Source organism: Manis pentadactyla, chromosome 4 (assembly GCF_030020395.1).
Source record: "Manis pentadactyla isolate mManPen7 chromosome 4, mManPen7.hap1, whole genome shotgun sequence".
In the NCBI taxonomy this organism is placed as follows: domain Eukaryota; kingdom Metazoa; phylum Chordata; class Mammalia; order Pholidota; family Manidae; genus Manis; species Manis pentadactyla.
The window spans coordinates 174,248,965-174,266,091 of record NC_080022.1 but is presented as its reverse complement, the minus strand read 5'-3'; the positions used below and the strand labels follow the sequence as shown (position 1 = coordinate 174,266,091).

Genomic DNA, 17,127 nt, shown 5'->3' with positions numbered 1-17,127 from the left:
ACATATGTCTATTAAAATTAATTAAAATAAAAAATTTGTTTCTTCAGTTGCACTAGCCACATTTCAAGTGCCACATGTGGCCAGTAGCTATCACTGCAGAAAGTTTCATCGGCTAGTGTTAGTCTAGAAATGTGAGACAGGCCAACAGTAACAACTGTCTTCAGGCCTCTGGAATCACTATGTGCCATAAACTCCTATCATAATAATTTCTGCTAAAAGCCTAAAGTCATGTGGGACCAGAAATGATAAGATAGAAATAAGTTAAACTTGTATGTCCCTTAATTATCCCTGAAAGAGCCTGTAGGGATACCCTTCACATTATCCATTTCAGACCAGTATCTATTCACAGAGATGAACCTCCTCACATTCCTCCGGGCCTTAAAATTCCTTTATAATTTATATTGAAAAACAAGAAAAGTAAGTTCCCATTTTCGTCTTTTCTGGGGGGAAATGCAAAGGAAAATGAAAAAAGCTGACATTAAATACTGGCAAAGATGTGATAGTTTCTTATAAAGTTAATGTGATCCAGCACATCAACCCCTAATGTTTTAATCAAGAGAAATGAAAACATATAGCCACGCTTACACAAAAATGTTCACAGCAGCTTTATTCATAAGAGTCAAAAACTGGAAAGCACAAAGATGTCTACCAACAGGTGAATGGATAAACAAATACAAGGTAATATTTCCCAGCCATTAAGAAGAAGCTATTGATAAATGCAACAATATGGGCTAACCTCAAAAAAATAACACTGAGGAAAAAAAGTCAGATGTAAAACAAGAATCCATCCTATATTATATAAAACTTATCTCATATTTAGATAAAATTTTAGAAGAGGCAAAATTAATCTAAAGTAACCACACACACAAATCAGTGGTTGCTTGGGGAAAACGGACAGCAAAGAGGAATTAATTTTTTGAGATGACACAAATGTTCTATATATTGATTATATTTTATTGTGTATAGCATGTATGTCAATAAAGTTGAGAAATGTTCTAATTTTTTAACGGCTAGGCAATCTCTGTAAAGATGGGATCAAACTAGGAAATACAGTTTAGGTACAAGGTCAAAATAGCGCCCCCACACCCATGCAACAAAGACCTAGAACTTGGCATGTCCGTCTCAGATATACCTACTGGAAGACAGAGATAACTAGGTGTGCAGAAGAGACTCAGTTCACTCCCTAACCAGTCCTCATCCCAGCTGTAGAATTACAGAAAAGAAAAGAATGATCATATCTATCTTTACAAAGCCAGTCCAAGGTTGCTGACCACATAGGCCTGCTAGTCTGGGCACAGGAAGTAAAAAAGGAAAGATTAAAAGCTACAACCGGCACGAATGTCACACTGACAATCAAATTGGCAATTTCTCCTGCTGAGAAAAGTAACTAAGGTTCCCCCTCACCCCCAATATTAAGTCTTCCCTTAAGAGACAAGGAAGGTTGAACTGAAGTTCTACCCTCCCTATAGGCAGAGATGGAAACATAAGGAAACAGGAAGAAATGCATTCCTACCCACACATACACAACGAGAATTAAATGAGATAATCCTCATTTACTTGATACAGAGTAAATACCTAATAAATCTCAGCTATTATTATAACTATCCTAGAGAAATTATTGAACTCAGGAATGAATTACTTGAAATAGCAAAAAAAAATCATAGAAAACCTAAACTTAAATAAATTCTATAAATAGGAACATGGTTAAAAGAATCACAACTATGCAGCCATTTAAAAGGTCAAGATATCTCTGAATGCACTGACAAAGGAAAATGTCCATAATATAGTTGTAAGCTTTTAAAAAGTTACAAAACAATATGTAGAGTAAGCTTTTTTTTTTAAATAAATAAACTATACACCAAATTTTAGCAGTAGTTACCACTGAGGAAAAACTAGGTGTAGGGGAAACACCTTCACTTTTCACAGTTTTGAATTGTTGGAACTTTTTACAATAAATAACCCTTGTCTTAGGGTTATTTTAAATACAGAATAATCTTAAATACAGAAATTGTATTTACAAAGTTGTTCTCTACAACATTATTTTAACAGTAATGCACAGATGCAACCTAAAGTCCTATTTCCAAGTAATGGTTATGTAAAACTACAACATATCCACTTAATTACATATCACAGTCATCAAAATCCTCATAATATATTAATGAGGGATTCATACCACAAAATATGAATGTGTGTGCATGTGTATACATATATAAATTTTACTTTACAGCCTGATTTTTTTTCTATCATTAATATACACTTACATGAGCAATACTGTGGTTACTAGATTCCCCACCACATACCCCATTACAGTCACTGTCCATCAGTGTAGTAAGATGCTATAGAGTCATTACTTGTCTCCTCTGTGCTATATTGCCTTCCCCATGCCTCCCCGCCCATTATGTGTGCTAATCGTAATGCCCCTTTTTCCCCTTATCCCTCCTTTCCCACCCACCCTCCTCGTTCCCTTTCCCTTTGGTAACTAACTGTTAGTCCATTCTTGGGTTCTGTAAGTCTGCAGCTGTTTTGTTTCTCCAGTTTTTTCTTTGTTCTTATACTCCAGATAAGTGAAATCATTTGATACTTGTCTTTCTCTACCTGGCTTATTTCACTGAGCATAATACCCTCTAGCTCCATCCACGTTGTTGCAAATGGTAGGATTTGTTTTCTTCTTACAGCTGGGTAATATTCCATTGTGTATATGTACCACATCTTCTTTATCCATTCATCTACTGATGGACACTTAAGTTGCTTCCATTTCTTGGGTATTGCAAATAGTGCTGTGATAAACACAGGGGTGCATACGTCTTTTTCAAACTGGGATCCTGCATTCTTAGGGTAAATTCCTAGGAGTGGAATTTCTGGGTCAAATTATATTTCTATTTTTAGTTTTTTATTATTTTTTTTTTATTTTGGTATCATTAATCTACAATTACATGTAGAACATTGTTTACTAGGCTCCTCCCTTTACCAAGTCCCCCCAACATACCCCTTGACTGTCACTGTCCATCAGCATACTAAGATGCTGTAAAATCACTACTTGGCTTCTCTGTTTTGTAGAGACTGCCCCGTACCCCCTCCACATTATACATGCTAATTGTAATGCCCCCTTTCTTTTTCCTGCCCTTATCCCTCCCTTCCCACCCATCCTCCACAGTCCCTTTCCCTGTGGTAACTATTAGTCCATTCGCGGGTTCTGTGATTCTGCTGCTGTATTGTGCCTTCAGTTTTTCTTTGCTCTTATACACCACATATGAGTGAAATCATTTGGTACTTGTCTTTCTCCGCCTGCCTTATTTCGCTGAGCATAATACCCTCTAGCTCCATCCATGTTGTCGCAAATGGTAGGATTTGTTTTCTTCTTATGGCTGAAAAATATTCCACTGTGTATCTGTACCACATCTTCTTTATCCATTCATCTACTGATGGACATTTAGGTTGCTTCCATATCTTGGCTATTGTAAACCATATATGTTTGGCTTAATAGAGTCTCTATTCTGTTCCACTGGTCTCTGGCTCTGTTCTTGTGCCAGTACCAAATTGTCTTGATTACTGTGGCTTTGTAGTAAAGGTTGAAGTTGGGGAGCGAGATCCCCCCACTTTATTCTTCCTTCTCAGGATTGCTTTGGCTGTTCGGGGTCTTTGGTGGTTCCATATGAATTTTTGAACTATTTGTTCCAGTTCGTTAAAGAATGCTGTTGGTAATTTGATAGGGATTGCATCGACTCTGTATATTGCTTTGGGCAGGATGGCCATTTTGACAATATTAATTCTTCCTAGCCAGGAGCATGGGATGAGTTTCCATTTGTTAGTGTCCTCTTTAATTTCTCTTAAGAGTGTCTTGTAGTTTTCAGGGTATAGGTCTTTCACTTCCTTGGTTAGGTTTATTCCTAGGTATTTATTCTTTTGGATGCTATTGTGAATGGAATTGTTTTCCTGATTTCTCTTTCTATTAGTTCATTGTTAGTGTATAGGAAAGCCACAGATTTCTGTGTGTTAATTTTGTATCCTGCAACTTTGATGAATTCCGATATTAGTTCTAGTAGTTTTGGAGTGGAGTCTTTAGGGTTTTTTTTATGTACAATATCATGTCATCTGCAAATACTGACAGTTTGACTTCTTCTTTACCAATCTGGATTCCTTGTATTTCTTTGTTTTTATCTGATTGCCATGGCTAGGACCTCCAGTACTATGTTGAATAACAGTGGGGAGAGTGGGTATCCCTGTCTTGTTCCCGATCTCAGAGGAAAAGCTTTCAGCCTCTCGCTGTTCAGTATGATGTTAGCTGTGAGTTTATCATATATGGCCTTTATTATGTTGAGGTACTTGCCCTCTATACCCATTTTGTTGAGTTTTTATCATGAATGGATGCTGAATTTTGTCGAATGCTTTTTCAGCATCTATGGAGATGATCATGTGGTTTTTGTCCTTCTTTTTGTTGATGTGGTGGATGATGTTGATGGATTTTCGAATGTTATACCGTCCTTGCGTCCCTGGGATGAATCCCACTTGCTCATGGTGTATGATCCTTTTGATGTATTTTTGAGTTCAGTTTCCTAATATTTTGTTGAGTATTTTTGCATCTACGTTCATCAGGGATATTGGTCTGTAGTTTTCTTTTTTGGTGGGGTCTTTGCCTGGTTTTGGTATTAGGGTGATGTTGGCTTCATAGAATGAGTTTGGGAGTATTCCCTCTTCTTCTATTTTTTGGAAAACTTTAAGGAGAATGGGTGTTATGTCTTCTTTGTATGTCCGATAAAATTCTGAGGTAAATCCATCTGGCCCGGGGGTTTTGTTCTTGTGTAGTTTTTTGATTACCAATTCAATTTTGTTGCTGGTAATTGGTCTGTTTAGATTTTCTGTTTCTTTCTGGGTCAGTCTTGGAAGGTTGTATTTTTATAGGAAGTTGTCCATTTCTTCTAGGTTTTCCAGCTTGTTAACATATAGGTTTTCATAGTATTCTCTAATAATTCTTTGTATTTCTGTGGGGTCCATCGTGATGTTTCCTTTCTCGTTTCTGATTCTGTTGATGTGTGTTGACTCTCTTTTTCTCTTAATAAGTCTGGCTAGAGGCTTTTCTATTTTGTTTATTTTCTTGAAGAAACAGCTCTTGGTTTCATTGATTTTTTTCTATTGTTTTATTCTTCTCAATTTTATTTATTTCTTCTGTGATCTTTATTATGTCCCTCCTTCTGCTGACCTTAGGCCTCATTTGTTCTTTTTCCAATTTCGATAATTGTGACATTAGACTATTCATTTGGGATTGTTCTTCCTTCCTTAAATATGCCTGTATTGCTATATACTTTCCTCTTAAGACTGCTTTTGCTGTGTCCCACAGAAGTTGGGGCTTTGTGTTGTTGTTGTCATTTGTTTCCATTTATTGCTGGATCTCCATTTTAATTTGGTCGTGGATCCATTGATTATTTAGGAGCATGTTGTTAAGCTTCCATGTGTTTGTGAGCCTTTTGCTTTCTTTGTACAATTTACTTCTAGTTTTATACCTTTGTGGTCTGAAAAGTTGGTTGGTAGAATTTCAATCTTTTGGAATTTACTGAGGCTCTTTTTGTGGCCTAGTATGTAGTCTATTCTGGAGAATGTTCCATGTGCACTTGAGAAGAATGTGTATCCTGTTGCTTTTGGATGTAGAGTTCTATAGATGTCTATTAGGTCCATCTGTTCTAGTGTGTTGTTCAGTGCCTCTGTGTCCTTACTTATTTTCTGTCTGGTGGATCTGTCCTTTGGAGTGAGTGGTGTGTTAAAGTCTCCCAAAATGAATGCATTGCATTCTATTTCCTCCTTTAATTCTGTTAGTATTTGTTTCACATATGTTGGTGTTCCTGTATTGGGTGCATATATGTTTATAATGGTTATATCCTCTTGTTGGACTGAGCCCTTTATCATTATGTAATGTCCTTCTTTATCTCTTGTTATTTTCTTTATTTTGAAGTCTATTTTGTCTGACACTAGTATTGCAACACCTGCTTTTTTCTCTCTGTTGTTTGCATGAAATATCTTTTTCCATTCCTTGACTTTTAATCTGTGCATGTCTTTGGGTTTGAGGTGAGTCTCTTGTAAGCAGCACAGAGATGGGTCTTGCTTTTTTATCCATTCTATTACTTTGTGTCTTTTGATTTGTGCATTCAGTCCATTTACATTTAGGATGATTATTGAAAGATATGTACTTATTGCCATTGCGGGCTTTAGATTTGTGGTTACCAAAGGTTCAAGGTTAGCTTCTTTACTACCTTACTAACTTAACTTGCTTATTGAGCTATTATAAATACAGTCTGATGATTCTTTATTTCTCTCCCTTCTTATTCCTCCTCCTCCATTCTTCATATGTTGGGTGTTTTGTTCTGTGCTCTTTTTAGGAGTGCTCCCATCTAGAGCAGTCCCTCTAAAATACCCTGTAGAGGTGGTTTGTGGGAGGCAAATTCCCTCAACTTTTGGTTGTCTGGGAATTGTTTAATCCCTCCTTCATATTTAACTGATAATTGTGCTGGATACAGTATCCTTGGTTCAAGGCCCTTCTGTTTCATTGCATTAAATATACCATGCCACTCTCTTCTGGTCTGTAAGGTTTCTGTTGAGAAGTCTGATGATAGCCTGATGGGTTTTCCTTTGTAGGTAACCTTTTTTCTCTCTCTGGCTGCCTTTAATACTCTGTCCTTGTCCTTGATCTTTGACACTTTAATTATTATGTGCCTTGGTGTTGTCCTCTTTGGGTCCCTTCTTTTGGGAGTTCTGTGTGCATCTGTAGTCTCAGCAACTATTTCCTCCCCCAGTTTGGGGAATTTCTCAGCAATTATTTCTTCAAAGACACTTTCTATCCCTTTTTCTCTCTCTTCTTCTTCTGGTACCCCTATAATGCAGATATTGTTCCTTTTGAATTGGTCACACAGTTCTTTTAATATTGTTTCATTCCTGGAGATCCTTTTATCTCTCTCTGCGTCAGCTTCTATGCGCTCCTGTTCTCTGGTTTCTATTCCATCAATGGCCTCTTACATCTTATCCATTCTGCTTATAAATCCTTCCGGAGATTGTTTCATTTCTGTAATCTCCCTCCGGACGTCATCCCTTAGCTCTTGTATATTTCTCTGCAGCTCCGTCAGCATGTTTATGATTTTTATTTTGAATTCTTTTTCAGGGAGACTGGTTAGGTCTGTCTCTGCAGATCCTCTCTCAGGGGTTGTCTGGACTATTTTGGACTGGACTAAATTTTTCTGCCTTTTCATGGTGATAGCAGTGGCTGTAGGCAGGTTGCGGGTGTGTCAGCTGGGAGAAGAAAGTCCTTTCCTGCTTGCTGGATGCCTTGCCCTTCTCTGCTGCCTGTGTCGGTTACCCGCACTCCTGGAGCAGCCACCGGGTTAATCCCCTAAGCTGCTGAGGGTGGGGTCTCCATCAGAGCAGTGCAGAGCCCTGCGGGGAGTGGCAGGCATGCCAGGTGCGCTCCTCCATGATAGTGGCGCCCCTACCGGGCAGCTATGTACCAGCAGTAGCCTTTGGGTCTGGCCTGGGTGGCTGTGCGTTGGGCTGGGATTCCAGTCAGCTGCTGGGAGCGCGGCTGCTCCCTCTGGCACTGCTGCAGGTGCACATGGGCCTTTCCCGTGCCCCTCTGGCGTTGCCACTGCCACTGGCACAAGCGGGCTGCTCCTGGGCCACTTGGTCGCCGCTGCCGTGGGCTTGTGCAGACCTATCCTGGGCCCCTGTGGCGACGCTGCCACCGGCATGCACGGGCCGCTCCCGGGCTACTCGGTCGCTGCTGCGGTGGGCTCGCACAAGCCGCTCCTGGTCCCCTCTGGCACTGCTGGCACACACGGGCCGCCCCCAGCACACACTGCCACTCTCCCACTACTGGGCTGGTGTGTCGGGGTCTGCGCCAGTTGGGGGAATGACTAGCAGGCTGCTTAGTGCTGTGAGGGGCTTCAGAGCTGCACTGCCGACCAGGGGATTAGGGCACCTAAAGTTCCCCAGGATTCCCAGCTGCTGGCTAAGTGTGCCAGGACGACTTCATCCAGCTGTGGGGTCCCTGTCTCTTTAAGACTTGCAAAAAGCATTCGCTTTTCTTCTGTCTCAGGGGCGCCGGCTTCAGGGACCTGCCCGCAGGTTTTGCTTTTCCGTTTCTCTAATATCCAGCACCCCGTGCACCTTGTGTCTGCGCTCCAGGTGCAGATTTCTAGAGCTGGTGGTTTAGCAGTCCTGGGCTTTCACTCCCTCCCCGTTCCGACTCCTTTCTTCCCGCCGGGTTCTGGGGTTGGTGGGCGTTCGGGTCCCACCAGGCCACGGCTGGTATCTAACCCCCTTCGTGTGATGTTGAGTTCTCACAAATGTAGATGTATCCTGGCTGTTTTACTGTATCCACTGGTGTGTCTTTTAGGAATAGTTGTATTTATTGCAGTTTCATAAATATATATGTTTTTGGGAGGAGATTTCCACTGAACTACTCACACCGCCATATTGGCTCCGCCCCCTATTTTTAGTTTTTTGAGGAACCTCCATACTTCTTTCCACAATGGTGAACTAATTTACATTCCCACCAGCAGTGTAGGAGGGTTCCCCTTTCTCCACGTCCTCGCCAACATTTGTTGTTGTTTGTCTTTTGGATGGTTGCCATCCTAACTGGTGTGAGATGGTATCTCATTATGGTTTTAATTTGCATTTCTCTGATGATTAGGGATGTGGAACATCTTTTCATGTGCCTGTTGGCTATCTGAATTTCTTCTTTGGAGAAGTGTCTGTTCAGCTCCTCTGCCCATTTTTTAATTGGCTTATTCGCTTTTTGTTTGTTGAGGTATGTGAGCTCTTTAGAAAATTTGGATGTCAACCCCTTATTGGATATGTCATTTATTAATATATTCTCCCATACTGTAGGATGCCTTTTTGTTCTACTGATGGTGTCCTTTCTGTACAGAAGCTTTTTAGTTTGATATAGTCCCACTTGTTCATTTTTGCTTTTGGTTCCCTTGCCCAGGGAGATATGTTCATGAAGAAGTTGCTCATGTTTAGGTCCAAGAGATTTTTGCCTATGTTTTTTTCTAAGAGTTCTATGGTTTCATGACTTACATTCAGGTCTTTGATCCATTTTGAGTTTACTTTTGTGGATGGGGTTTGACAATAATCCAGTTTCATTCTCTTACATGTAGCTGTCCAGTTTTGCCAACACCAGCTGCTGAAGAGCTGCATGAAGACATACAATGTCCATGCCTCCTTTATCGTATATTAATTGACCATATATGCTTGGGATTATATCTGGGCTCTCGTTTGTTCCATTGGTCTATGGGTCTGTTCTTGCTCCAGTACCAAATTGTCTCGATTACTGTGGCTTTGTATAGAGGTTGAAGTTGGGAAGCATTATTTCCCCACTTTATTCTTCCTTCTCAGGATTGCTTTGGCTATTCAGGGTCTTTTGTGGTTCCATATGAATTTTAGAACTATTTGTTCCAGTTTGTTGAAGAATGCTGTTGGTATTTTGATAGGGATTGCACTGAATCTGTAGATTGCTTTAGGCAGGATGGCCATTTTGACAATATTAATTCTTCCCACTCAAAAGCATGGGATGAATTTCCATTTATTAGTGTCCTCTTTAATTTCTCTCATGAGTGTCTTATAGTTTTCAGAGTATAGTTCTTTTGTTTCCTTGCTTAGATTTATTCCTAGGTATTTTATTCTTTTTGATGCAATTGTGAATGGAATTGTTTTCCTGATTTCTCTTTCTGTTAGTTCATCATTAGTGTATAGGAATGCAACAGATGTCTGTGTATTAATTTTGTACCCTGCAACTTTGCTGAATTCAGATATTTGTTTTAGTAGTTTTGGAGTGGATTCTTCAGGGATTTTTATGTACAATATCATGTCATCTGCAAACAGTGACAGTTTAACTTGTTCCTTACCAATCTGGATGCCCTTTCTTTCTTTGTGTTGTCTGATTGCCATGGCTAGGACCTCCAGTACTATGTTGAATAAAAGTGGGGAGAGTGGGCATCCTTGTCTTGTTCCTGATCTTAAAGGAAAAGCTTTCCGCTTCTTGCTGTTAAGTATGATGTTGGCTGTGGTTTGTCATATATGGCCTTTATTATGTTGAGGTACTTGCCCTCTATACCCATTTTGTTGAGAGTTTTTATCATGAATGGATGTTGAATTTTGTCGAATGCTTTTTCAGCCTCTATGGAGATGATCATGTGGTTTTTGTCCTTCTTTTTGTTGATGTGGTGGATGATGTTGATGGATTTTTGAATGTTTTACCATCCTTGCATCCCTGAGATTAATCCCACTTGATCATGGTGTATGATCCTCTTGATGTATTTTTGAATTCAGTTTGCTAATATTTTGTTGAGTATTTCTGCATCTACGTTCATCAGGGATATTGGTCTGTAGTTTTCCTTTATTGTGGTGTCTTTGCCTGGTTTTGGTATTAGAGTGATGCTGGCTTCATAGAATGAATTTGGAAGTATTCCCTCCTCTTCTATTTTTTGGAAAACTTTAAGGATAATGGGTATTATTAGCCTGATTTTTTTTAAAGCTCTAACAAACCAACTAAGTGGAAACACACCAAAATGTAAAAAACAACTGTGACTGAATAATTGAACTATGGGCAATTTAATTGTGTCTTTTCTGCATTGTCCAATTTAAAAAATACAGATAGGTGTTATTAACCAAATTAAAAATTTTGTATTTAAGTTAACTGAAGGTATATTTCATTTCAGACCTCTGTTGGCTTCTGTATAGACAGTGATGACCATGCACGTTAGGAAAATAACTCAAAGGCCATGTTTAATGAAAGGCCATTGTTATTATCCATGAAATACAAGATATGACCTCATCATTTGTATGTATTTTATTCATAAATAAATCATGTTGGTTAAATCTAATTTTCTTTCATAACAGTGAAAGGATTTTTGTAAATAAAGAAAAAGGACTTCTAGTAAACTCAGTAAGATGCTATAAAATACAGTCTAAAGCACAGATAAATATAAAGATTTGTTCATACTGGGAAGGTTAATCAATGACAGCATCAAAATGAGCACTGACTCATAAGCCAGTTAACTGAATCTTGGCTCTGTGAATAATTTCCTGTCCAAGACTGTATTAATTTAGGAAAATTCATCAATGTCAAAATAAATTACTTTAAAATTTGGAGAAGTACCTGGAACAATATCTTGCACCTAATAGGCACTCAATAAATATTTGCTGTATTTTTTAAAATTTGGAGAAATAAATCTGTAAAGTTGTCTATCTTAGAGATAACTCAGAGATACTAAAGGATCTATAAAGAAAATGAATACCTATCTTAACAGATAAAAGAGTTTGCTATAAATAGGAAAGAGACAACAGATTTCATTTACAACAGAAACAATTTTTTAAATACCAGAAAAAAGTTTAGCAAAAATGTGTAAGACCCATATGAAGAAAACCAATGGATGTGCATAAAAGAATATCCAAAAAATGTAGAGATGATGATGTCACTGCATACAATGGCTCAGTACTGTAAGGGATCATCAACTCCAAATTAACCTATAAATTTAATGTAATTATAAGCAAAATTTAATAGACCCCAATGGGTCTTTCATAAATCCAATCTAAACTGCAACTAGCAAAGTAAATGTAGCAGGGGAAATGGGAGGGAGTTTTTTTATTTTGTGAAAGTAGCCAACAAAAATTCAGGAAGAATGAGGGGGACCAGCCCTATTAGACATCAAAACATGCCATATACAGTGATTAAAACAATGTGGTACTGGTACAGAAACAGAGGAGGAGTTCAATGGAGTAGAATAAACATCCCAGAAATAGAACCAGATACACATGAGAACTTAATATTAAGTTTAGAATCAGTGGGAAAAGTTGAACTATTCAATAAATGGTGATAAGACAACTGACTTTCCATGTTGTGGCATTTGTATTTGGGATGGGGGTGTTAATAATAATAGCTAGTATGTTTTGAGAGCCTATTATGTACCACGCACTGTTTTAATAGGTTTACATACCTGCTAGCATCCCAGCCCACAATCTCTTCCCTATTGCCAAAATCTAAGTAACATAATTTTTGTTTTTGTAAATGCTTTAGGATTTTCTATATATAAAATCATGTCATTTGCAAATAATTTTATTCTTCTTTCCAATCTGAAAGCCTTTAAAAAATTGTTCTTGTTTAACTGCTCTACCTAAAATCGTCAATACAGTGTTGAACAGAAGTGGAAAGAGCAGATATCCTTATCTTGTTCTTGATCTTAAAGGTGAGAACTTTCAGGGTTCACCAGTAAGTATTATGTTAGCTGTGGGTTCTTCTGTTAGTTGAATTTTGTTGAGCTGAATTTTCAGTTTCAACTCATAAGGTTGCTCTGAGTATCTAACAAGAAAAGATCTATGAAGGAGTTTTCAAAACTAAAATACCATTCAATTTAAGGTGTTTGTATTCAGTATAGTGCTCTTACTCTGAAAGTTTACTCTGAACATTGTTAAAGAAATCAAAACACTGTATGTGAAGTTCTTTTTTTTTAAATTCCCAACATCCCAGTGAAAGTTTAGCACCAATGTGCTTCTGAAGGGTGAAGGGGAAGAGAAGAACCTGGAGATGGAATCAGAACAAAGACACTAGGCCTGGAGTCTCTCCCCAGTCCCAACCCCCTAAGTCTTGTACCTACAGACTCTTCCCTTGGCAAGATGCAGGGCATACAGGAAAGCAGAAAGTAGATATGCAAGACAGGCAAGAAGCAAAAAGGCATCATGTTACAGAGGAAAGACCACAAGTTTCAGTGGAAAAAGTTAGTTGTGATTTCAGTTGCTTAGAAGCCAATGAAAAAAAAGTGAGACATCTGAAAATATCAGAAGGTCTAATAACTTTCACATCTTCAAATCTGCAAAATCTACTGACTTATGTCCATAAGTCTACACTATACTTACTTAAACTGCTGTTGTTAATCTGAGTCACTATAACTAAACACAATATGTTAATAATTCATGATGTAAGTGCTTGTAATGTTGAGAGGTTTCTCATTTAACAGATCAGCTTGATAACAAACACAAACACAATGGAGGCTATTATATACATTATTTAGGAATAATTATTACAAATAATTGAGTAAAAGATTGGCTGTTGGCAGGCAAAAAGTAATCACCAGCCTGATTCTGTTTAATGGAATGAATATTTAATGAATATCTATCATGTCCCAGGTACTGAATTCCAGGCAAGAGATACTCAACAATGACACAGTGACTAAGTTTTATATTTTTTGAACACTGATTAAGAATAAACTACTTATAAATTATATTGATATACACCATTAAACAAACACCATGTATCTACCAACCAGTTTAAGAAAAAGAACACTGCCACTTCTTTAAATCAACTTTTTATTAAAGGAAAGTATACATACAGAAAAGTACATACATTTTCAGTGTTTGATTCAATTCTACAAAGTGAACACACCCAGGGTAACCAACACCCAGTTCAAGACAGGAAACATTAATCAGCATCCTCTATTGCCCCTTCCTGGTCACTAGCCTTTCACCTCCAAGAACAGATAACGACTATCTTGTTTCTGTCACCTGAGATAGAAATCAGATTAGTTTTGCCTATTTTTTGAAAACTTTATACAAATGGAATCATAGGGCATGTATTACTGTCTGACTCTACCCCTCAATATTACATTGTGAGATACATCAATGTTATAGCATATAGCAGTTCATTTTCATTGCTTTTTATAGTGTATAAATGACTATACCACCATTATTTATCCATTTGAGTTTCCAGTTTTTAATTATGAATACTGTTGATATTAACATGTTTGTACATGTCCTTTGAATAATACACGTATGCACTTCTATTGGATCTATTCCCTGCCCCCACCCACCCTCCCGCCCAGCCTCCATTAGAATTGCTGGGTCATAGGCATACACGAGTATGTTCAGCTTTTGGGAATTTTGCCTAAGGTGTACAACTTGGTGTTCTGATCATGTGTAATGATTACTACAATCAAGCTAATTAACATATCCATCACCTCACATAGTTACCATTTTGTGTGTGTGTGGTGGGAACACTTAAGATCTCTCTTAGCAAATTTAAGATATATAATATATTATTATTAACTATAGTTAGTTACCATGCTATCTAGCATTTTAAATTGTTTCTGTAGGAAGGTCAGTCAGGGCACCAAATCCACGATACTGCAGGTAGTAACTATGCTTTCTTAAATGTCTGAAAACTGGATATAGGTGAAGCTATTAAAGAGGAGAAAAGACAATAACCCTGAAACCTAGAAATAACAAGGCTGAGTAGTATGCATTTGGGAAGAAATCTGGAAAATTTATCTTCAACAATTTGTAAGGAACTAAATTAGAGAGCTCAAAATACTGTCAATAGTTCTCAACTTCAGCATACATCAGAATCACCTAGACAATATGTTAAAAGAGACTGCAGGCTCTCTGGAAGACTCAGGCCAGAAGATGATCATCAAAAAACCCCAACAAAGATCCACGCACTGCTACAGCTGTAGATGCACTCATCCCACCAGTTCCTGGACTTGCCATGGGAATGAGGAAGGAGATATCTAAGCTGGCCTGTGCATACAGTAAAACAACAAAATTGGACTGGATCTATACTGTTGGAACTCAACCAAGAATTTGGAGAAGTGCAAATTGTAGCGCTCCAAAGTCTTACAACTACAAACTATTTACTGTTAAAAGAACATATGGCATGTGAACAGTCCCCAGGAATGGGTTGTTTTAATTTGTCTGATTTCTCTCAGACTGTTCAAGTTCAGTTGGACAATATCCACCATATCATAGATTTCACAAATCATTCACAAATGCCTAAGGTGCCTAACTGGTTTTCTTGGTTTCACTGCAGATGGCTGGTAATTACAGATATGCTTTGGTTATGTAACTATACTCCTATTATGTTAATGTGTGTGTGCAATTTAAGTAGTAGCTTAAAACCTGTACATGCTGAAGTTACTCTACAAGAAGATATATCAAAGAAATAATCAATCTTCCCATGTTTTCTTCCGCCTGCTACTTCTATAGCTTTTCTTCTTCCTTCCTAATTACAACCCTTAAATAGAATTCGTGCCTCATATCAAATTTACCGAGTATCATAATTCTTCCAAGTGGTAAAGATACCTCAAGACAAATGCTGGGCATAGAAGCCACAGGGCATAAATATGCAAAGAAGTAAAAAGCTAACTTTTTCAAACAATAAGGCTTCTCTCTCACTTACCAACTTCACATTTCCCTGTATGGCCCCGGAAGATGACTGGTTAGCCAGAGACGGGTAAGATTCCTCAAGGGAGGAACAACCTAAGACAGGCACAGTCGCAGGGGGGCCATCAGGTGAGAAATTGGGGATCAACAGAGGTGAGGCTTAGAACCTCACCCCCCCTGTTCTGAGAGAAATCTTCTGCATACGTGGATGTTTTATTGCCCTGGTCTAGCTTGGATTAACACATAGTCTACAGGCACACACCTGATCATCTACATGTGCTCTCTTACAACACTAAACTATGTTTTCTACCTTTATCTTGTATCTACCTACCACTTCAGCATTTTATTAAAAATAATAATAATAAAGAGAGAAATGTGGTATCCACATATAAATCAAGTATAAAAACCAAATGAGTATTCATATTTGAACTGACTGTTTAGAGTTCATAATGCATGAGCAAAACCGAAAGTTTCTGTGATGACTGCCCTTGTACTGTTCACCATGTAACTTATTCATTATGTAAGAATTTGTTCTACATGTAAAAACTTGTTTGTTATGCCTCAGAAGATTGGAGACTGACAAAAATTAGGCTTGGGGTGGATTAATGATTGTGCATTGAGCATTGACTCCCCTATACAGAATTTTATTGTCGTTAACAACCATTTGATCAATAAATATGAGAGATGCCCTCACAAAAAAAAAAAAAAAAAAAGGACAGACTTCCAATGGTAAAATAAATTAGTAACCGGGATGTAATGTATAGCATAAGGAATATAGTCAAGATATTGTAACAGCCTGGTAGGGTGATAGCTGGAACCTAGAATTATGTATATAAATGTTCTACCACTGTGTTGTACACTTGAAACTCATGTAATGTAATACTGTGTGTCAACTACCCTTCAATAAAAAATAATTATTTAAAAAAAAAAAAAAAAAAAAAAAAAGAGACTGCAGGGGCCCAACTCCAGAGTTTCTACTTTAATCAGCCTGGGGTTGGGCCTAAGATTTTGCATTTCTAGTAAATTCTCAGGTGATGTGATTAGCTGATCTGTAGACTCCACTTTGAGAATCACTGTAGTAACTAAGGATAAATAAACTTCAGAAATAGGCTGCTTAGCCATTTCAAAATTTAACTTGGTAAATATAATTGTTCATTTAGATGCCTGATAAGTAGTAAGTAAATCAAGTAAATGCTTGATAAGTAGTAAAAAATTGATAACAGTAAATTGGAAAAGTATATACACAAAAAAGTTATCAGGCTCAACATCTGCAGGTAGAGAAAAACAACAGTAATGGAGTCCAGCAGCTGTGTAAAGTTAAATCTATGCTATATTATTAGTGATCTGGATAACAGAATAAACAGTAGAGTATTCAAAAGCTTGACATTAATAACATTAAATTTCAAACTATATGCTTTGTCCAACATTTATTTCTGAAATAAATGTTCATTTATTCATTCAACAATTTACTGAATAATACCTCCATGCCAGGCTCTGTTCTAAACAGTGGGAACTAAGTCTGCTATCATCTCACAAAATTTTGTCAATATTATTCTCTAGGAGAAAAGTAACTACAATAATTAAATCTTAAAAATCCCCCCCCCACACCATACATGTTCTTTTGGAAGACCCAGAATTACTGATAATTGCTATTTTTATTACTTGCCAAAACCAAATAAGAAAATGTTTGTTCATATGCACGACACTAAAAACAGTGTACAATTAAAAAAAAAAAACCTATTGAAACCCTGAAATACTCTTTATTATTTAGAGTGTTTAATAGTAAGTGAATGTTGGATTTCAAAAATGATGTTACTTCTTACTTTATATTAATAATTTCCCTATTTTCTCTGTTACCAAAGATCTATATATGGCTAGTGCAAAATACATCAGAATTTTAGCACTTCATTCTGAATTTAGCAAAGGACCAAAATA

General features: G+C 37.5%; 1 protein-coding gene across 1 annotated transcript in view; it reads right to left on the bottom strand.

Annotated features, from left to right (window-relative positions):
- The window catches only part of NSF (N-ethylmaleimide sensitive factor, vesicle fusing ATPase), a 145,456-nt gene that overhangs the window by 120,591 nt on the left and 7,738 nt on the right, over positions 1-17,127 (bottom strand). The gene's annotated exons all lie outside the window — the stretch shown is intronic.